This window comes from Gorilla gorilla, chromosome X (genome assembly GCF_029281585.2).
Source record: "Gorilla gorilla gorilla isolate KB3781 chromosome X, NHGRI_mGorGor1-v2.1_pri, whole genome shotgun sequence".
Lineage (NCBI taxonomy): Eukaryota > Metazoa > Chordata > Mammalia > Primates > Hominidae > Gorilla > Gorilla gorilla.
This window is the reverse complement of record NC_073247.2, coordinates 122,180,485-122,202,862: the sequence shown is the minus strand read 5'-3', so window position 1 is coordinate 122,202,862 and position 22,378 is coordinate 122,180,485. Positions and strand designations below refer to the sequence as shown.

Genomic DNA, 22,378 nt, shown 5'->3' with positions numbered 1-22,378 from the left:
TTTCCAAACATCTTATTCTTAGGATCATCACTTCCTAATCTGATGCAACTGACTCGGCAGGCATTCGGGAGCCTGTAAGCTCCATTTTCCTGTTCCAAATTCTTCTGCACCTGTAAGTACCCGGCTTACTCATGCTCATGCTGTCTTTTGGGGAGGGGGAGAGGAAAGCAGGGCCTAGGGAAGGTCATCTTTATCTGACTCAGGTGTGGGCAGGTCCATGGCGTTAGAAGAATTTCTGACATCCCCACCGCTCCCCTTCGCCCGAAACTGCTTCTTAGTTTGGAAAATGAAAATGCCTGTTCGTTCTTTCCCAAGCTCACCACCCCACCCCCCCACCACAGCATACCAGAAACTCCACCTGTCCTTTGGGGTCTTCTGTTCATCAATGTTGTGCACACCTGATTTCTTATGTTGGACTTAATGGGAGAAGTGCACCCTTGGCATTTGAATGTCTTAAATGCAACCATAGCTATTATTGTGGGCACAGCCCCTGCTGGCTTCTCCATCTTTTATGCTGCAATTTGCTGAAACAGTGAAAGATGTTGTAAGCGGTAGGGTATAAATAAAAATCTAGAAACTCCTCCATGGTAAAAAGGAAGAGCAATATGGTTAATTCTCAACGCAGTTAGAAATGCTGCCACAATGGGGAGGCTCCACACTATCCCACGAATGGTCCCTTTCAATGCTTTCCTATTTTAATGGAAAGAGAGGCCAAAATAACTAAGGGCTCCCCAGGAAAGGAGCATTTCTGATGTTTTTACTGCTTTCTTGAGAGAGGACATTGTCTCTGGCCGGCTTGTCAGTCCCTGAAGCAGCTCCAATTGCTGCTCACAAAGGGAGAATCAGCCCCTCTTGTCCTTCTGTCGGGGACTGCTGAAGTCCCCTCAAAATAGCCCAGGATGACAAAGCCAGGCCCTGCTACCTACCCTCTTCCCCTAACACTGAGACCAAATCATTCTTAGGAGTACATAACTTGTTTGGAGGTGAGCGGGAGAAATATCTTGGCTAGGAAGCCATCTGGAAAACCTGCCACGACCCATACTAAAAACTGTGCTCTTCTCTGAACTTTCATATGACCCTCAGCCATGAATAAGAATAAAAGAAGGCAAGCATATTTTGCCCTTTTATTTCTACAGAGCACAATAGAAGGAACATTGTCCTTAGCAAAGGCAAAGGATAAGATGTTCCTTTGGCCAAGGCTGGCTGCCTTCAGTTTCTCTGATTGACAAAATAAACAGCTTCTAATTTGTGTTCTAAAAGGGCTGGTTCTGAAGAGGATTTGAGAAGAAAAATGTTAATATCAGTGCTAAAAAAAAATCAAGACAGGAATTCCACCTTATGTCTGGTAGAGACTGGATTTGTTTTCAGGCTATAGGACAAAACTAGTCTCGGGAGGAATTTGTTTCTGACTTCACTACCGCCTGTTTGCTTGGTCCTTGGTAATTCATGAAGTTTCTTAGCTCTCCTCCTTCTAAGGAGCTCTGAGAAAATGATACTTGGATCATAGAGGTTCATTGTCTGGAAGACTTTTGATCAAAGCCCTGAGTGCTGGGGTGGGGGCAGATTACGGATTCTGATTATAACAAAAATAATCCAAGTCCTGTCTTGGCGGAAGCCTGAATTTTATGTCCACCTTGTGGCATTCCAGGAGCATTAAGAATGTTCCATTGGCCTTTCCAATCTCTCCATCCGCTCCCAAGGGCTTGAAAATTTTTAAGTATATAATTCTTTTGACTCAGGGCTTTGGCATCAGTTAAAATGCCAACCTCTTGGGAGGATCAGCCTCTTAAATCTCCCATCCTGAAAGCAGGTTCTGATAGAGGGACAAAGAGAGAGGAGGAACATGAAATCATTCTAGGTACAGACATGAGCCTCAGAACAGGAGTCTGCAAGCAGGACCCAGGCAAGGCCAAAGTGCCAAGAAGCTCTGTTGGCAGAAAGGGAAGATTCTATTCTTGCTAAAATGGGGTACAGGCAACTTATTGGGGCAGAGACTAAGGATTTGGGGAATAAGACCCACTTAATGTAACTGGGGTACAAGAAGGAGGAATAATCTCATGTACTAACACAGGATAAGAGATAGGGGAACTCCCTGCAAAGGTACCCTCAGGCTGAATTACCTGAGTCACTGAACAAGGGCTCCAAAAATGTTATGAGGCCTCAGTACATGGAACAAACAGATCTAACGATCTGCTGCCCCCTCAATCCTGGCATTTCTTCAGCCCAGAGAGGGTAGGTCAAAGGAGGGGACCACACTAAGATTTAGACTTTTGAGACCCCCTTCCCACCCTTTGCTTCCTCTGATACCAGCATTGAACTCATTCCCAAGGAGATTCATGGTAGATACAGTGATTCACTTCATTTACCAAGAGCTATAAGGTATGAAGAGGGGTTGCCCACGTACAGCCACAGGTCAAGAATGCAGCATCCCCAAAGCTCTATGTGGGCTCCTTCCTAAGGCCTAGTGGACACGGTTTGGATTAAAACCACTTGGGTGCAAATTCTGGCTCTGCTACTTACTAGTTGTGTGGCCTTGGGCAAGTGGTATAACCTATCTAAACCTCATCTGTAAAATGGGCACAGTAATAGGAGCTATCATATAATGTTGTGAAGACTGAATGTGATGATGCATGTACAGCCCAGTACAGTGCCCAGTACAAAGGAAACGCTTAATAAAAATCAGCAATGATTAACACTCCTGGCTCTCTGCTTATGCTTCATTGCCTGAGGATAGGTTATAGCAGCAGATCATCCCACTCAGTGCAAGTCTCACAACTGCAGGGGTCAGGGGCTCACCATCTCCTCCAGTTAATGTCACCCTCTCACCTTTTCTTCTCAGTCCCACTAGAGAGCATTCCTAAGCCTTTCCTCTCGCTAGTTCTGATCTGCTCCATCCCCTGCTAACTAAATAGATGGATTCACTGCTAAAGATTTGTGAAATCACTTCCTTGGCTTTCCCCAGCCACAGACTGAGCCTTGCTACCCACCTCCTAGAGGCGAAATGGAATCACTTCTGGGAGATCAGGGTCCAGAAGGATCCAACTCCTGAAGCACTAACAAAGCAAAAGGAGCCCTACAGAAAACTTTGGGTCTCTGGTTCCTGTACAGCTCACTGCAGCTATGGCATCACTCTGAAGCCACAGTCACTCCCACTGTGACTCTCAGCTCCTGAGGCTGCTGGCCCATAGCTACTCTCCTCCTCCAACAGCCCCACTCTCTACCTCCCTCAGGGGACTCCCTTGTCTGGGCCCCAGGGTACTAAGGCTTCCAGAGGCTTTCCATAGCTTCCTCTCTCTGTCCCTCCCCATCCTCTCCTGGGGATACAGAGTCCACTCTTTCAACGTATGTGGTGACAAGGAGCTCAGCTTTCTGTGCAGGCATGCCCTCAGCATGTTCTCTGCATTCCAGTCCCCCTTGCTTCTCTGCTCAGCAAGAAAGAGGAGTGGGAAGCACCCCTAGTTAGGCTTATGGTACTTCTAGAATCAGAAGACAAGCCTATATCCTGTCAAAGTAGACTCTGATGATTCTCAAAGTAATTCAGCCTGAGAGTTTACTAAAATGCATATTCCAGCAGTTATCTCTATAAAGATACAGAGTGGGTTTGTGCTTCAGCCCTAGAATCTGCATGTTTAAAGAGCTCTCCTTAAGCCACACCTTCAGAAACTGCATTCTATCTTGGTGAATGCGGGTAAGGGGTGGGGAGGAAAGTCACACAGCTGGGTCGCATAATGAATCCCAGCCTACATCCTCACTCTCCAGGAGCACATGGAAATGCCTTCGAAGTCCTGACCCAGTCTTGTCCAAGCAGCAGCTCTAAAGCTACTTCACAAAGACCCTGAGTAGTTTCACTTATCTAGACTCCAGACCTAAATCAGCGGTGCTAGCAGTCTGAGGTGCAAAACGCACAGCGATTCTTCATTTAGAACCATTTTGAGCTAGTTGGGGCTATAGAAGGCGTTACTGGTTAATAGCACAGTGGAGCCACACTGGCAGGCTTTGCCTCTTATAGGCTGTGTGACCTTGAACAACTTACTCATTCTTTCTGTGATTTGCTCTTTGCCTGTGAAATGGAGACAGTAATAATACCTCATAGTGCTGTTCATGTGGAATTATGAATTACTTCATGTAACCTGTTTAGAACCATGCCTCCCCTCAGCAAAATATCTGCTATTCTTGTTACTATAAATATTACACATGTATATAAACAGGGTTTATAATATTTGTGAGGAATAAATGAGATGATGAGTGTAAAATGTTCAGAACTATTATTGGTGTGGTTCCAGGGACTTAACAGAGAAATCAGTAGAAGTCCTCAAGGTGTCAGAGACCAAGGCCATTCTGGATAAATATTTCTGGTAAAGAGATTGGTCAAAGGTCATTCGGAGACTCAGAAAGAAAGTGGCAGTTAGGGTTCTCTTACATCCAGAATGTAACTAAAACTCTCATGCCTAACTTGTTGCTATAGATTTGGGGATTATGGGATTTTGTTCTGGGACCTGCTAGGTCTAATTAAAGTGTTAGGACTCCTAGGAGACCAGCTGTGGTTTGCACAGACAGGAGCTTGAAAAATGCTGTCATGAATGTGCTCCCAGCTCTGCAGCAGTGGAGATGCAGTCAGTGGCACTGAGTGCTCCAGGGGTCACTGTAGAGTTGTGGTCTTTGTCCTTGCTGCCCCAAACCCACAGCTTTTAATTTATTAGGTTTTGTTAGAAGATACTCCCACACTAAAGAACTCCAGAGCTGAAGTGACTGTCCTGTCCTTCATGGCCCCTGTGCGGGCATGAGTTCTGTGCACAGAGCTCCTCCCTCCCTCCTTCCCTCCTTCCTCCCTTTCCTTCCTCCCTCACTCCCTCCTTCTTCCCCCCTCCCTCCCTCCTTCCTCCTCCCCCATCCCTCCTTCCTTCCCTTCTTTCCTCCCTTTCTCCCTCCGTCCCTCCCTTCCTTCTGTCACTGGCCTGAGTGCAGCCCTGGAACAAGGACCATGATCATGAGGGGAAAGGGATGATGTTTCTGGGAAGGTCCAAAGAAGAGTGTCTTCTCACTCCGGGCTGGTGTCCCCCACCACCTCCCTCATTAAATACTGGTATTCACCTGGCTCCGTCCCTAGCCCTTGCCCTGGATGAGTAAAATGGGAGAGGAGAAACCCCATCCAGTCTCCTGAGGTCAACTAATATCCCTTGACTGTGGTGGCTTTCCAGCCCCCATGTCTCACCTGGGCTCAAAGCCAAGATTCCCAGTTTCTTGCTGGACATGTCCACTATCCAGCACTCCAAACCCAGCAAGTCCAAACGGACCTTGTCACCTGTCTCCCCTCACTCTCCCTCTCTACTAACAGCCTTGTGTTCCCTGCCTCAGTTGACAGTATCACCACGGACCCAAGCTGGAACCTCAGGGTCCTTGTCACCTTTTCCCTCTCCTTGACCCCATGACAGCCAGCCCTGAGGTTTCTACCTGTTGACATGTGCCTTGAGTCATCCCCTCCTCTCGGCTCTCACTGCCACAGTCGTGGTTCAGAGCCTGTTCCACTTCTTGCCCAGACCCTGGAGATGGTCTCCCAATTGGTCCGCATGCAGCTGGCCTCTCTTCCCTCCAATCTTTCAACACCCTGGTAAGGACTGTCTTCCTAGTCTGTCCCGAATCTGCCTTAATAAAAAGCTCCAGTGGCTCCCTCTTGCTCACAGAACAAAACCTTCAGCTTGGCCAATAGGGCTCTGAATAGCTGACCCCAAATACTCATCCACTCCCCTCCTGCTGCTGCCAGTGGTGCACCCAGCTACAATTGTCCTGCCCTTTGAAACATGCACTAGGCCCTGTCACACAAATACTGCTCACTTTGCCTGGAATGTCTTCCCCTGCCTCCACTGTTCCTCCTGACATAACCTGCCATCCCTCAAGATGCTGCTCAAGCCTCCTTCATTCGTGGAGCCTTCCTTAACTTCCCCAGATACGTTCCTCTACCACAGCACCTATTGGACCATGAGGGCTTATGTGTGCCTCGGTCCCTCCCACTAGATAGGGAAGACCCCAAAGTTTGCCTAGAACCATATCGAATTCCTCTTTATATTCTCAGTACCCACAAGCTTGGATAAAATAAGGTACTGGTTTCCTCATTTGTAAACTGGAAATAAAAATAATAGTTGCTAAGTCCTGTAGTTAGAAGAAATAAATGAGATAATTTATATAATATGCCGATAATGACAATGAAGATGATCATGATAAGAAGAAAGGCTAGTTAACACTCATTCAGGGCTTTCTAAGTGTCACTGTCCTAAGCTCTTTTCATGATTGAGAGTGAGCCAAATGGATGAGTCAATCCCTGGAAAGTGATTGTGTATGTGTTTGTGTATGTGTTTGGGTGTATATATTCATGTACATGTATGATAAGCATAATACAAATGATCTATGTATAACATATAAACTTCACAATGTGCCTGGTGTTTATTAGGAGCTCCAGTTTTTCCCTTTCTTCCCCCATCTCCCTGCCCTTCCTCATTACCCTTCCTAGTCATCCTCCCATCCCCTCCTACCCCAGGCCTGCGATAAGACAGATGAATTCAGAAGGGGTTCCTGTGTCATTGTCACTGACAACAGACTGCTTAGTGGAAGAGAGAGAAGTCCTTGGAATTGCCTTTGGACTTGGTATCTAAGAGTTGTTTCCCCATTCAAGTTATCACTTCTTTGAGGATACGGGCTATGCACTACCCCTGTTTTGTCTCCCATAAGCACCAGCACAGTGGTGGGCACATAGCAGGTACTCAATAAACTATTTGACATCAGGCTCAGCTTGAGGGTCCTGGTTTTCAGCACTCTCAGCATTTTCAGCAATCACTGAGGCAGGTCTTGGAGCCACAGCTGACAGGTTCTCACGAGCTCACAGACAGCAGCAGCTGGGGCCACCCGGGAGCAGCCCTCTTGGCAGTGCTCTGCTGAGGATGGGCCACCAGGCCAGGAGGTCGAGGACTTGCTTCCTGGACACAAGTCTGCCACTGACTGTCTGGGTTAGCCTGTGCAAATCTCTCCACCTCCCTGAACCACAGGGTCCTCACCTATAAAATGCTTCTCCTAGAAGCGTCTGAGGATGCATGACATGGCAGCTGTGAAAGCTCTTTGCCAAAAGGCTGTGCAGAAGTGAGGTGTTGCTAATTTCAAGTGCTGGGACTTCACTCACTTGGAAACATTCAGGAAGCAGGGGTGGGGAAAGAGAGAGCAGGGACTTGCATATCCAGGACATATGGGGGCCTATATTTGTTGTCCTCCTGCTTAATAGCATTAGTGATTCAAGCTGGTGCTGCCTGTGGAACACTCTGTCTTTCGGGATCCTCAGGGACAGGAGGGGTTTCAGAGCAGCGAGGCTGCAGCCAGCACACAATACAGTGAAAAATAGAGTGATAGCAATGAGGTGCCACGCTCACAGGTTCATACACATGCATTTACACTCCTGACGGCCCCCAACGCTGCCTCGCAACAGCAGCTGGGGCTACTTACAGCCAGACAGCGCCTTCTCCAGCTCTTCTCTCAAAGCTATCAACCCTCCCCACCACTACCACCACCACTCACCCTTGGGGATTGCCTGATCTCTCAGAAGGGGTGCTGCTGATGCCACAGCTAAATGCCTAGAAAGAACCCGGCAGGGGGTGGAGTGGTACAAGGGAGTAGGAAGCCGCCATGTGGCTCCCCGTCTTGCAAGCGTGGGTAGAAAGGAGGAGATAAAATGGAAGAGAGCTGGCTGAGATACAGATGCAGCTTTGTGTTAACAGATGTGCTCTCCTGGTAAAAGCGAGCCTAGGCACTTAGCCCCTCCCTTCTCCTTCATCTGGATCCACCCAGGGATCCCCTCTTAACTCTTCTCCCTCTTAAATCCCCAGCTTCCTCTTCAACTCAGCATCTGCCATAAAGCTCAAGAAATGTTGAATAAATGAATGGGTGAATAAACACATAAACCCTCCCCAAACCCTTAGTACTCCCAAACCCTGTTCCCACCTCACAGGCTGTAATGACTCCATGAGCCCTTTCCTCTGCTTTTCTTTCTATATACTCCCTTTGGACAGTGTCAACTCTCACCTAATATGCTTCTAACTCCCAAATCTCTCCTGGTAGCCCAGACCTTGCCAGCTGCCTGAATGTTCCCCCTGCTCCTCAAACCTAATGTGCCCCACATTAGAGTCTTCAGCAATGACTTCCCCAGGGGTTTTCTAGCAGTGAGTCCTGGTCTGTCAAGGGTGTATGAGAAAGAAGGGCCTGCTGTATGCGCCCCCAGCAGGACAGGGGCAATGAACACATTGGCAAAGTCATCAGGGCAAACTTCTGATCCCAGGGTCTGTCTTCACACCAGGATACCATGGTTTTTCCAATCAACTTTTAACTGTCAGCCCTCCCTCCCACCCATAAGGAAAGCCAAATTAAGAATGAACTGCCAAATTGGAGCTAACTGCCTAATGTGGGCTTCTAATTGGAACCAGGCAAATTGTTTATATAAAGAAAAACCCTTGAAAAGGAGCCCATGTGAACTGGTGAGTTATTTCTTCTTCAACATGAGCTCTCTCTCCCAATCCCACTCTCATTGCTTCAGAATCCTGGTATTCCTCCCACCTTCATCCCTCAGCCAGCACATACACACACACACACACACACACACACACACACACACACAGCCTTCCCCTCATTTTCCTTCTCATGAACCTTCACTTCATGTTGGAGCCCTGTCCCAATGATCACTGCAACCCCCAGGTAAATATTGAACCAAGATTGGTGAAAACTGGAGATATTATTCCACCAAAGCAGTGTTAGAGGGAAGTCCCCCAGAATGTTTACTGAGAGTTCACAAATTATTTCCTGATTTGGCAAAGATAGAAAATAAAGCCCCCCTTTCCTCCAGGTCTTCCTAGATTGGGAGAGCAGCCAAAGGAATGGATTACAAACACAGTGGCCCTTGGTTCCTGACAGCCTCAGGGCCTATGAAGGCAAAATCCAAGTTTCTTCATTCCTTTTCTCAGGGAGTCTTGAGTATCATACACAAGTACAAACGCAAGGTGTCGTTATAACCAGCCATGTTATGACCACATCTAGGGATTTTTAGTTTTTAACACAAGATGAAAGATGTCTCACCAATTTCAGTTTGACATACAAGATGCAAAGTAATTTATTCAAAGCACTCCTGTGTTTAATTTCAAAACAGTCATTTATTCACTCAGCAAATCTATGTTGAGCATTTCAGAGAGCTGTAATTCATGGTTCCTGCTTTCAAACTCCTCCTGCTCTAGTTGGGAAATGAAAACCCTATATACAAGGGTTAACTGACGACACAAGACCATGCCAACTTCCTTTTCATGCCTGGTGTGGCCTATATGGTTCTCATAGTTTTGGCAGTACTGAAAATTTCCACTCTATTGCTTCTGTCACTACTGTTGATCTCTTCTCCAATACAGGGTGGTAAGTAGATGTGTCTCTAGGGTGCCTGGGTTCATATCTGTGTTCCGCCATTCACTAGCTATGTGACCTTGGCCAAGTTATTCAGCCTGTCTGAGTCTGGTGCCTCCTCTGTAATGTGAAGATAATAATAGTAACCTACCTCACAGCATCATAGTGAGAATTAAATGAGTTAATACACACAAAGCACTTAGAATGATACCTGACACATAATCATTGCTCAATAAATGTTAGTAATTATTATTTTCCTGATGTGCCTACTGTTCTTTGTTAATACCAGAGGTCACAATTCTTATTGGGCTTCCAAAAGAAGCTGGTAAAGTACCACATTCATTCATCCACTCAATCAGCAAATATATGTTGAGCATCTACAAGTCCCTGAGTTAAGCCCTGGGATCATATAGACAAAGAAGACATGGCCCTCGCCTTTGGGACTAAACAATTCACTGGAAGAAGTCCTGGATTAATAGTGCCCTGATGCACTTGGAAGAACCAAACACAAATCCTCCCTGGAAGAACATGCCCACAACCCAGTTTTCATAGGATTACCAAGGATAAAGTCAGGTTGAACATGAACTCATAATCCAAAATTACAAAGAACACGATGAAGCCAGAAACAATGAAAACAGAATCTGGTCTTCAAAGACCTCAGGTATTGCAATTAGGTGATATAAAATATAAAATAAGTTTTACATGTATTAAAAAACAAAAGAAGATTTTGAAAACATTGCCAAAGAACAAGATACTAACAAAAAATTACTTTTTCTAGCCAGGCATGGTGGTTCAACGCCTGTAATCCCAGCACTTTGGGAGGCCAAGGCAGGTGGAACACTTGAGGTCAGGAGTTTAAGACCAGCCTGGCCAACATGGTGAAACCTCATCTCTATTAAAAATACAAAATTAGCAGGGCATGGTGGCATGGGCCCATAATCCCAGCTACTTGGGAGGCTGAGGCAGGAGAATCACTTGAACCCAGGATGCGGAGGTTGCAGTCAGCTGAGATTGCATGCCACTGTACTCCAGCCTGGGCAACAGAGCAAGCCTCTGTAAAAAAAAAAAAAAAAAAAAAAAAAAAAAAAAAACTTTTTCTCTAAGTATCATCGTTTTATAGATGGCAAAGAGAAGTGAGGTGACTCCTTCAATGTTGCATAGCTAATAATGAGGGATTTAAATCAGGTTTGCAGTGTCTACTGTTTTTTGGCAAACTCAATGACTGGAGTTGTATTATTTCTTCCCTGAGTCATTCAACAAGTGAGATGATTACAAAGTACTATGCTAAGTCTATAAAAAAAAAAAAGATGAACAAAATAGAGTCCTTGCCCTCAAGAAGCTTAAAATTCAGTAGAGAGGCAAGACTACACACATATAAAAATAATTATTAATATCAGGCTGTGTGGTAGAAACTACTGTGGTCTGGAACAGTAGGAGATGAGAATTGAGCAATTCTTGAAGAACAGGGTGGATCTACAGGGAAGACAAGCTTTGAATTGGCTAGTGGGGTAGAAGAGATGGAACAGCCTGACAAAAGCCATGGAGAAAGTGAACCTACAGAGCAGTTGAAGGAGGAGCAAGTGCATTTGGCCCGTGCGCTGGATACACGTAGGGGCAGACCTGTGCCGTCGCATCGGACCCTGAAGTCAGAAGAGCCCTATGCTTGGTTTAATGCTCTCCTTTGCTGCTATCTTGAAATCCTTGATTATTTTTTAACACGGGATTCCACATTTTCATTTTGCACCAGGACCCTCAGATGATGTGGCTGGTCTTCCATAGGGGAATGGGGGGAGGTATGGTTGGGAAGGCAGACCACTCTTGGGAAGGAAGGATCTGGAATTCCACTTTGATATTTGCCCTGCAGACAATGAGGAATGACTGAAAGTGTTTGAGCAGGGGAGGGATAGGGTGACTGTGGTTTTAGAAAACCACATCTTGGAGAGCGGGGGGGAGTGTTCAGATGGCACCAGAGAAAGGAGAGATGGGAAATAGTCAGAAGGCTATTGCAATAAAGCAACGGGGGCCTGGACAGAAATAGTGGCTGATGATATGGAGAAGAGGAAAAGGTCATCATTGATTCAGTTATTCATTCTGCAGATGGTTATGGCTACTGAGCACCTATAATATGTGAGTCTTTGTGCTAGGAGCTGGGATACAGGAATGTACAAGGCTCTATCCCTAACCTCAAGTTACTTACAGTTCAGTGAGGGAGGCAGATAAGTAAACAGACTATGGCAGCCCGATAGCCCTGTGTGCTAAGGGCTAGGATCAGATTACATTTAGATTGTTGTGGGAGCCTAGAGAAAAGGTCCAGACAGAGAATTCTGAGATTCCCAAGAAGTGATATCTGAGCTGCATCCTGAAGGCCACAGACAAGGCACAGAAGGTCACTCCAAAAAGAGGGAACAGGATGTACAGAATCATGGAATATCTACTGTGTGCCAGGTGGGGATCCTAGCTCTCAGACTGGTAGAGAAAGCAGACAACTAACCAGAGAAGAACAAGAGAATGTATCCAGTGCTATGTTGTGGACGCTGTGGGAGTACAGAGGAGGGGCATCTAACCCAGACTGGACGGGCGGGGAAAACTGTTCCTTAGAGGTGTCTTCTGAGCTATGCGTTGTAGATGAGATGGTGTTAGCTGGGTGAAGGGAGGGAGGAAGGGATGGGCACAGCAGTGGGAATGATGTGTGCAAATGCACAGAGGTAAGAGACCGTGTGTGGCTCTAAGAGAATTGTAAATGACTCCCTGTGATTCAATTCTAGAATGAACAAGCAAGAGCATAGGGTTGGGGGTGGTTATGACCAAAGAGATAGACCTTAAATGCCAAGCTAAGGAGTTTGGACTTCATCCTATAGAGCAGTAGTTCTCAGCCTTGACTGTATATTAGAAGCACCTGGGGAACTTTAAAAAAAAATACTTATGACTGGATCCCACCCCTAGAAACTGATTTAATTACTCTGCAGGAGAGGCATTAGAACTTTTAAAAGCTCCCTCCATTTATTTGAATGTGCAGCCAGGATTGAGAACCATGGCTCTAGGGGGCCAGTTCTCAAATTTGAGTGCTCATCAGAATCACCTGGAGGGCTGTTAAACACAGAGTCAGGTGAGCACTCTCAGAGTTTCTGATTCAGTAGGTACTCTAATAAGTACGTACTCTAACTTTAACAAGTTGCCAGAGATGCTGGTGTTGCTGGCCCCAGGACCCACATTTTGAGCGCCTCAAGTCTCAGGTGTTGTGAGGCTATTTACAAGTGTTAAGTGGAGGGAATGGAGGTGGGAAATGATTTGATTTGCATGTTTGAAAGATCACTCAGGCCACTTTGGGGAGAATGGTCACAGAGGAGAAAGGAGAGAAGGTGAGAAAACCGGAAGGTATTGTAGGAATCAAGGCAAGAGATGTCTGGAGGTGGGAGGAGTCCTGAACTAAAGCCCTGGCAGTAGGAATGGAGAAAAGAGGTGACATGCAAGGAATGCTTAGGAAATATACTTGGCAGGGCTTAGTGACTGGCTGAATGTAGAGGTGAGAAATAAAGATGAGTGAACTACAACTCTTGGGTTTTTGCCCTGGGCAACCAGTGACTCCAGTTTTACTAGGCATGGTAGTTACTGTAACAAAAAGTTAAATGTGTTACCAGGCTTAGGGTAGGACATGGGAGAGGGGGGCATTTCTGCCCTCAAATCTCATAGCAATAGTCCCAGGGAATTCAACAGGCGTCTCTCATTGTCCACTCAATCCCTATTTTCAGCACCATGAGTCCTCACCTTGACCCTAATCAACTTGGGATTCTCCTCAAAGTACTTAGAAAGGAAAAGGAAGACGGTGACTACCCTGACATGATGGCCACCCACCCGAGCTCCAGGTATGAAGCCTGCTCCTCTGGAATTACTCTAGGTATGTTTACTTTATTCTTTCATCATTTTAACAAATATGTATAGGGCTGCTGCCCAGAGGAATTTAAAAATATTCAGACGCCATGTCTCACGCATAGGTAAGGAATTCATATCTCCTCTTACATAACCAACAAAGCAAATGCAGCTTAAGTACAGCCTGAAAAATAATTCATTCCACATAGATTTAAAATGTCTAAAAATGAGCAGTTTTCCAGTGCATCATTGGTCATGACTATTTGTAAGTCTCCTCCGTGGGCAAGTAGACTACCAGCAATCAACAAGACCAGCAGGAATGATGGATGGGATAATTGTCCATTAGGGTATAGATAACTTTTTATCCTGGGAGGGTTCGACAAGATAGAGACATGATAGATGGAAGAAGAGTTAGCTAATATAATAGGAGTTGCAGCTCCATTCTGGTAGTAACTATTCTCTGGCTGAATCGATGATTAATCAAAGACACATTCTCATTTGAAACACTTTGCTCACCGGTGCAAAACCCCCGCTTTAGGTTAAATTTAATAGCATCATTAAAAACTGCTGTTCAAGACATTCAAATTACTTCTCTCCAGAAGAAATCAAGCCACAATAGAGAATGCTTTTGTGAACCCCTGGAGGGCAAGGGCCATGCAGGATGTGTGTGTGTGTGCGCGTGTGTGTGTGTGTGCGCGCACGCACGCACTAAACTTATAAATCCTCAATGCCTAGCACAGGAGCTGACACAGAGCACTCAATAAATGTTTGTTAAAGTGAAGTGAAATGAATACATTTGTCTATTCATTCATCTGTTTATTCCTTCGACAGACATCCATTAAATATAGGAATTAAAGAGCTCAGGCCCTGGAACTAGATGCTTCAGGCTTCAAATTCCAGCTCCAACCAGCTATATGATCTTGAGCAAATGACTTAGCCTCTCTCAGCCTGATGCCTGCTCTGTAACGTGGGGGAAATAATAGTACTTGCTCCTGTAGGGCTGTGTGAGGATTAAATGAATTAGTGAGTGTTTAGCACAGGCCCTGGCCCATAGTAAGTACTCACTATAGGGCAACTGTTATTGTTGTTGTATATGTTAGGCTAGGCCTTTCTCAAGTAACTAGGTCATTAGAAGAAGCACAGAACCTCTTAAGAAATGACAAGGCTTTTGGCCAAAGCTGGTTTTCATTAAAGTGGTTATTTATGGTTCCCAGCCCAGAGCCCCACTGCCCTAGGCCTGCCATTCCTGGCCTGGTGCCCTCCTGTGGCAGCACAGGCTGTCTCTAGGTGGGTTGTGCTCTCTAGAGAAGCCTGAGAAATTGCGGAGTGGGAAGGTGAAGGAAGAAGGTAAGAGCTGGCCAGGATCCAATTACCCATCAACATGCAACCCCTGCCACACCCCCATCATTAACTCCCTTGGTTGCCTTTCTATGCTTTTGTATAGCTCTTCCTGGCAACATTTCTACCTACTAATTGCTATTTCTAATGTTTATCCTCTTGGCTCAGTTGAACAAGATTATCCTTGATTTTAATTTTAATTTTCAGGCGACATAGTAGAGAATACTTGACTTGGGAGCAGGAGGCAAGGGAAGCGATACAACTCAGTGATTATAAGAGGATTCTGACATAGAAACAACTGGTCACTGAAGAGCTGTGTGACCTAGACATTACCTAATGTCTCTGAGTCTCAGCTGTAGAAAAGGGAAAGCGAGAATACTGTTGTCAAGACTAAATGAAAACCACCTAGCATACTGCCTGGTTAACAGTAAAGCACTCAATAAATGGTGACTATGACTATTATTTTGAGGTCCTTGATCTGGAAACAGAAGCCCAGAGAGATTAACGGGGCAACACTCATGTTGTTATTTGGTGGCAGAGCCTTCTTGCTCCTTGTTCTCACCACTAACCCAGGCCTGCCTCTTTCAAACATTTTACAGAACCCCATTTACACATACTCTGATATACTACTTATAATTACATGCTTGGTTTTTTGCCTGAGGTAGATTTAATAAATTCAAGTGTATTCGTCCCATAGCTGTCTGCCTGGAAGGTCTTATGAACAACTCCAGGGCAGGAGCCATAGGTTGCTTATCTAATATGTGCTCAATAAATGATTGGTGAGTGAATGTTAAGCTTGCAGTCAATTACCTACCTGAGTTATGGATGTCCCATACCTCCTGTGTTACATTACAAGCAGTGCAGAAAAGTAGAATGGGTGCAAGGGACTCATGCAGGCCTGGGTTTGAACTCTACAACTGGTAGCTGGGTTCAAAGCACCTAGGAGTGCTGGAAAAATGCAGTTCTGGATAAACAGAGGAGGAGAAACAGTAGCAGTAGTAGTAATAGTAGTAGCAGCAGCAACAGCAGCAGTAGTATCAGCAAAAAGTAGAGTAAGAAAACTTTTCTAAGGATGAATTTTGTCCTCAAGAGCTGTGACGGGCCCACAATGTGCTATGTGGAGGAAGTGTAGTGTAACTGAGTCAGATAAACCTGGGTTTGAATCCTAGCTCTCAACTTATTAACTGAGTGTGACCTTGCATTATGTTTCGTGAGCCTCAGTCTCTTCATTGTAAAATTAAGATAATGATAGTACCTACCTCATAGCTTTGTGGTGAGGATGAAATAAGATATGGTATATAAAGCATATCATAGCAAAACACCTCACTCATAATAATGTCTCAAAAAAAGCTATTTGATGAATTAATGAATGTGCATCTTTAGCAAAATGCCATGGAAAAACTACAGACATCCTTTAGCATCTGCCTGAGAGGAGAAGGAGGAAGAGACAATTCCAAATAAGAACTGTCTCAATACTTAACCACCTGTTTCTTACCATGCAACACCTAACGTCGGAAGAACTGGAAAAAATTGCGTGATCAGAACAAACCATTCCCAGTGAATGCATAGAGAGAAGCTGCTATTTCACATCATAGCTACACAGTTGCTGGACCTGAGAGAGTCCCTCAGAGTGTGAATAAGTGTTTGAAAAGACAAGTACAGGGCCTGACACATATGGAATAGTTGATCATCTTAGTTCCTTTCCTACCCTTCTCCCGAATGGGTAGAAACAAACAAACCACTAACCAACAAAGCAGCAACAGAAAAACTGAGTTAAAGTGGTTGAGAACTGATCATGGCAGTGACCTTACTGAATGGACCCTTCACTCTTGGCTCTAGTGTGACCTGCCAGCCTGGAGAGCCTCTCAGGCTGAGCAATTAACCCTAGCAGAAAAGTCATGATGCCACCACATCTTCTCGTTCTCCTTCTCCTTCTTCTTCTCTCCTTCTCCTTCTCCTTCTCCTTCCTCTTTCTTTTTCTTTTTTTTTTTTTTTTTTTGAGACCGAGTTTCACTCTTGTTGCCCAGGTTGGAGTGCAATAGCAAAATCTTGGCTCACTGCAACCTCAGCCTCCCAGTTTCAAGCAATTCTCCTGTCTCAGACTCCTGAGTAGCTGGGATTACAGGCATGTGCCACCACCCCCGGCTAATTTTTGTATTTTTAGTAGGGACAGGGTTTCGCCATGTTGGCCAGGCTGGTCTCCAACACCTGACCTCAGGTGATCCGCCTGCCTCGGCCACCCAAAGTGCTGGGATTACAGGCATGAGACACCGCGCCCGGCCTCCTCTGTCTTCTTTATGAGCGTGAAGGGTACAGGACATGACGGGGTGGGATCAACTCACGGCCTAGGCTACAAAAACTCTTTTCTCCTCTTTCTGTTCTTTGCCCCTCAGCCCCCAGTTCTTGTTTGGACATGCACTGAGAATAGCATTTAGGATTCCTGCATTCTCTATCTCTTTTTTAATGTTTGGATTGGCTGTTCGCCAAGGCAACAGAATAGCATTTTCAAGGAGCAGGTGAGTTTGGGGAAGATCTCTTATCTTTTCCAATATATTAACTCCATGTGAATTAAAGCCATCAGAGACCCTCTTGGAAAGAGCATATAAGTTCTCCCAGGGCTTCCAAATGAAAGTCCCTACAAGAGACCCAACAAGGTTGTCATTTTTAAGGGAAAAATACCCAGGCATGGTAGCTGCTGCGAGGAAATTTGAGAAGTGACCTGCAAGTTACATTTCTGATGTGAAAACCACTTTGTGTTCTTTGTAAGCAACTGTTTGATGTGTGGCATTGCAGTCACAGGTGTGAAACATCTGGTTTTAACCAGAATGTGGGTGATTTGCCCACAACTGGGGAGGACAGGTAAATATGGCTTTGCCTCCTGGTCTCGTATCTGGCCCAGACATGCAAATTCCAGTCTGCAAACTTATTCTTCTCTGCCAGGATTCAATAGGTTAATGTCAGCAATTGGCAGAGGTCTGCCTGTGGTTACACTGAGTGGCACATGGCAACAGGTAAGGACAACAAAAGGCTGCCAGAAAAGGGAGCCCAGCTTGTCTGAGGGCCAGGTAATCTGACTTGCCAGTCAGGGGAGGGAACAGTTCCTGGTTCTGGGCCAATACTGGAGGTACAGAGAACAGAACCAGAAGAAACCTGGACAGGGAAAAAGAGACAACAGCTACCATTTGTTGAGCACTTACTCTGTGCCAGGCACTATGCCAAGTCTGGGTGTGTTCTCTGATTTGATCCCAGCCAGAGCCCCATTTTCCAGAAAGGGAATCTGCAGCCATAAGGCAAAAATAGATCAAAACTGGGAACTTAGAATAAAACAAATACCAAAGCACCCAGAAGGCGAAGCAGTTAGAGCTAGTTGCCAAGAAAACTTCAGGAACCTGTGATCCTTATAGCCATGGCCATTGGGATTTGGCGATTTGCATCTAAGCCACTCCATCCCTTCAGTTGCCTCCCTTATTGGGTCAGCTTTTCCTGTCACACCTCAAGGTGGTTGGCAAAGGCACAGAGCTGGTTTGGCAAGGACCGGGACCAGAAGAGGGATGAACAGGTGTCTGCAACAGATTCCTTTGAAGAATACTTTAATGGCCATATGCCATAAAACTCAGGCTAGCATGCCAGTGGAAGAAGAGGATCGATGAGTTGAAATAGACAAATTGGCACATGAATTTGAGCTTTGTTTACACTTCTATAATCAGTGTTACTCATTGCCTTGTGTGGAAATAAGATGTTCTGCCATCAGTAATACCTGTCGATAAATGCAAATATGCTAGAATTTCATTAGCAGAGACCCCTGCTTAAGCATACTGACAATTGCAATGAAAGCACAAGTCCTACTGAAACTAGCACACAATACAAGTCGCAACACAACTCTGACCCGTGACTTATCTACATAGTCTTCCCTCACAGACATTAGGTCTGATTTGTTCTTGAGCGAAAATTGTCCTTGGCTCTGATCAGCAGTTAGTGAACAAATGACACTGTATTGCAGCATCCTGCCACTAGGGTGTACAACTCCCACACGTATGAAAAGCAAGCATCTCTCACCTTCAGACTGCCGTGCCTACAAGCAGCAAAGTCCAAGTGCATGAAAAGAGTTAAATCCTGCTTGGTCCCTTGAAGGGCTAGAAAGCATTTTAAAGGTGACATACATCAGAGTGATCCATTTACACGGGCTGGGCTGTGCAAAAAAGTCAGAGGGGCTGGATGAGAACCTTAAACAATGACAACACAGTTGCATTCCCAGCTGTGTTAAATGACCAGCATATCATGATTGCCTTTTCACGCAAATATCAATGACATAATCCTAACAGGCTTGCAGCTCTCTCGCTGGTGTAATAAAACAATGACCCAATTATTTTCAAGGGCTGAGGCAGTAGATGCAATGACTGGGTATGTTGTGCAGGGCGCTGTGTGTGATGGACGGGGCACAGTAGGGCAGCAAACTGTGTGCTGAGGATTGGAAACCTGCCTCCCGAGCCAAAACTCCTGCCATTCATCTGGTCAGAATAAAAATAAAGCCATTCAGTATGAAAGTTCCCACTTGTTCTCACGACGGAGGCCAGTTGGGAAAATGTGGTGCAGCACTGACTGAAGCAAATTCTGTTTAAAAAACCAGCCGGTTTGTGGGTATTTGTTTATTTATAACTGCCCCACCACCACCTCCCCACACCCTGCCTCATTCTGCAAAGGATTTGAGATGGGATTGGAACACTGAAAGTTTGTTTAAGTCCTAAACAGGTCCAGCTACTTTTTAGACCGATGACAAAATGAAACCTTCTGGATCAAGCCCCTTTGCTCTGTGGAACACTGCTTTGGTTTTCCCAGCCAGAGCTAGTCCTCCTTGTACCCTGTGGTGAGAGGCACCTCTTGCACCAGAATACCCTTGTGCCCAGTGCTATGCTTGACCAGGGAAATACACATGAGCCCATAAGCCTGAAGCCTGAAAATACTAAGGAATATGGATTCACTTACTCCCTCACTCATTTGCTCATTCAACGAATATTCCTTGGTTAGCTATTCCAGAACAAGCTCTCTTCCAGGCACAGGGGAAGCAAAAATGAATAAGATCCAGTCTCTGCACTTGAGAAGCTCCTCGTCTAGTAGGAAGGACAGACAAGTAAACAAACCCCTGTTCTGCAATGTGGCCAGTGCTGTAGTAGAATCGTGCCTGGGGGTGGCGTGTGAGGTGTAGGGTAACATGAGGTGGGGGCTGCAGGTGGCATAGATGATTTAGTTTGTGGACTTGGACTCAGACTACCTTGAGTTCAACTTTTGGTTCTGTCTCTTGCTAGCTGTGTGACCTTGGGCACTTCTCTTAACATCCCAGAGCCTCAATTCCTTCATCTGTTAAATGGAGCTAATAATAGAGTTGACGTCATTGGGTTATGATGAGGATTAAATGAGATAATCTGTGTAGAACACTTAGAACAGTTCCTGGCACATAGTAAATACCCAATAAAAACTTAGCTTTTTATGCTTTTTATTTCCTTTGTTTAATTTCATAAGACTGTGTCTGGCGATGAGACTCCAAGGACTGGTTTCTAAAACAGAACTGTTTTCAACAAACTCTTCCCTTTTAGCCTGATTTTTTTTCCTATGGAATGACACAGTTCTGCCATAATTTTTCCCTCAGCAACCATATGTCTGGCAAGAACCTCAGGAAGAAAATATTTTCCAGATGGTTTTGCTTATGTCAGCCTACTATGTGCCAAGCACCACTCTAGAGGAGAGGGACACATTGCTGAGTGACACAGACAAGGTCCCTGTCCTCTTGGAGCTTACATTCCAGTGGGAGAGACATACCATAAATAGACAAATATAAATAGACATAATTACCCAGAGCAGTAAGTGGGGTTGAGGAAGCATTGCTAATAAAAGAAATGTAAGGGAGGAACAGGAGGCATCTAACTGTGGGTGGTCAGAGAAGGCTCTTCTCAGGAGGTAACGTTAAGCTGAGACTGAAAGGTTAGGAAGGAGCCTCCCATGCCAAAAGCAAGAGGAAGGGCAGTCCAGGCAGGAGCACGTGCAAAGGCCCTGGGGCGAGAAAAGACCGAGAATGTTGCAGAAATTGAAAGACCAGTGTGGCTGAGACACAGAGCCCTAGGAGGGAGGTAAAGCCGGCAGGATTAGTACATGCATTTTGAAGCTGAGGAAATGGAAAGCCCAGAGAGATGAATGGACTTACCCACAATGCCTTGCACAAGGTAGGCGCTCCATATGTTGTAGAATTCACAGTCAGTAGGGCGGGGCTGAGGCCCTTTGCCTTCCAAATCGGACTGAGATTTCCCACCACAACTAGGAATCAGCTACCCAGGGAGACTGAAACATACAGTCGTTTTTGTTGGTGAGTCATAGGCAATGCACATTAGAGTGTGGGGTCGAGTGGCCCCAGCTGCTGCCTGTGTGTGTAAAGGGCGGGGGTGGGCTCAGGCCGTGGCTGAAGCTTTTTAGCATGTTTATGATGAGCTGAAAGAACTCACTGCTTAATTTAAAATACGGCTCACACATACACATACAATTCAGCAGCTGGAGGAGCTGCCAGGAAATGAGAATAAGTGTAGAAAATTGGAGGATCAGGAATATCAGGTATTCGGCTCCGTTTCCCAGCTCCCATGCGCTGTCTCTGATCCCATAAGGTCCCATCTTCCCTAACAAATTCTGGGAGGTCAAGACATGGTTGGAGACCGTGGCAGTTTGGGGAAGGGAGGCCTCGCCAGAGCCCTTAATGCTAGCTACACTGATTGCCCCACCCGGCCTTAAGCTTGCCTGCCTTCCTCTCGTTCATGTTCCTTGAAATCTGACGGCTGGAAAAACTCATTTGGCCCTGATCAGTAACTGCCTGTGCTAGCTGCTGCTTTTCCTGATTGTGTGTATCTTGCCTCCTCAACCACACGGGGGCCTTCGGCACACACTTGAGGAATTGAGTTGTTTTCTTTTGTATTCACCGCAGCTCTCAGCACAGTAGAATTTACACAGTGAGAGACTCGAGTGTGTTTGCTCATGGGTTGCAAGATAGTATCATTTGAAAAGCCTTTGGGGCAGAGTACCTGCTCTTAATTAAAAAAATAAGAACCTCAACTTGACAAAAATGTGTTAGACCATCAGGCGTATCTCTGGTTTCCTTCACATTGTTCCTCTACACCCAGAGTCCCCGGCCTGCATGCCGGATGAACCTACAGCCTCTCAATCAAAATGCTCCACAAGTCATCTCTTTGGGTTCTTTGCTCAGAATATCCCTTCTGACTGGGATGCCCTCTCTCCCAACTCTACCAATCATAACCCCATCTCACCCTTCAAGGCCAAATGTAAATGCCATCTCTGGCATGAAGCTTTTGCAGGCACAATTCATTGCTCTTGCCCCTGAACATGGCACCCTGTGTCTACCTCTTTTATGGTACAGGCTGGTGGACTGGAATGACCTGGTTTCAAATTCCAACTCCATCACTTCCCAAGGCTACCTCCGTTTTCTCTTCTAGAAAAAGGGATAACAACATCAGCCTCAATGGGATGTTGGAAGTTGCCAATAAAATAATATCTGCAGCCCACATAGCACAAGACTTGGCCTCCAGAGCTCAGTAAGTGTTTTTTGTCATCATCATCATCTTCATCACCTCTGGGGAGCAGAAGAATGTAATAGTTCCAGAACTGGTTTGGTCCATTCTTAAAAATGTGACCTTGGGCCAGTCTCTTCCACTCTGAGGCTCTGTTTCCTCATGTGTATAAAATGAAGTGATAATAGTTTACC

General features: G+C 45.6%; 1 protein-coding gene across 9 annotated transcripts in view; it reads right to left on the bottom strand.

The window, feature by feature from the left end:
* The window catches only part of RTL9 (retrotransposon Gag like 9), a 97,203-nt gene that overhangs the window by 16,309 nt on the left and 58,516 nt on the right, over positions 1-22,378 (bottom strand). For 3 of the 9 annotated variants that reach the window (XM_055376791.1, XM_055376789.1, XM_055376788.1), the window contains exon 2: positions 20,819-20,952. The exons of 3 other annotated variants lie outside the window; for them this stretch is intronic. The gene's annotated coding sequence lies outside the window, so the exon portion shown is untranslated. Of the gene's footprint in view, positions 1-20,818; positions 21,028-22,378 lie in introns of those variants that run through there. 3 more of the 9 variants (XM_063702999.1, XM_055376784.2, XM_004064704.5) reach the window with 1 other exon arrangement.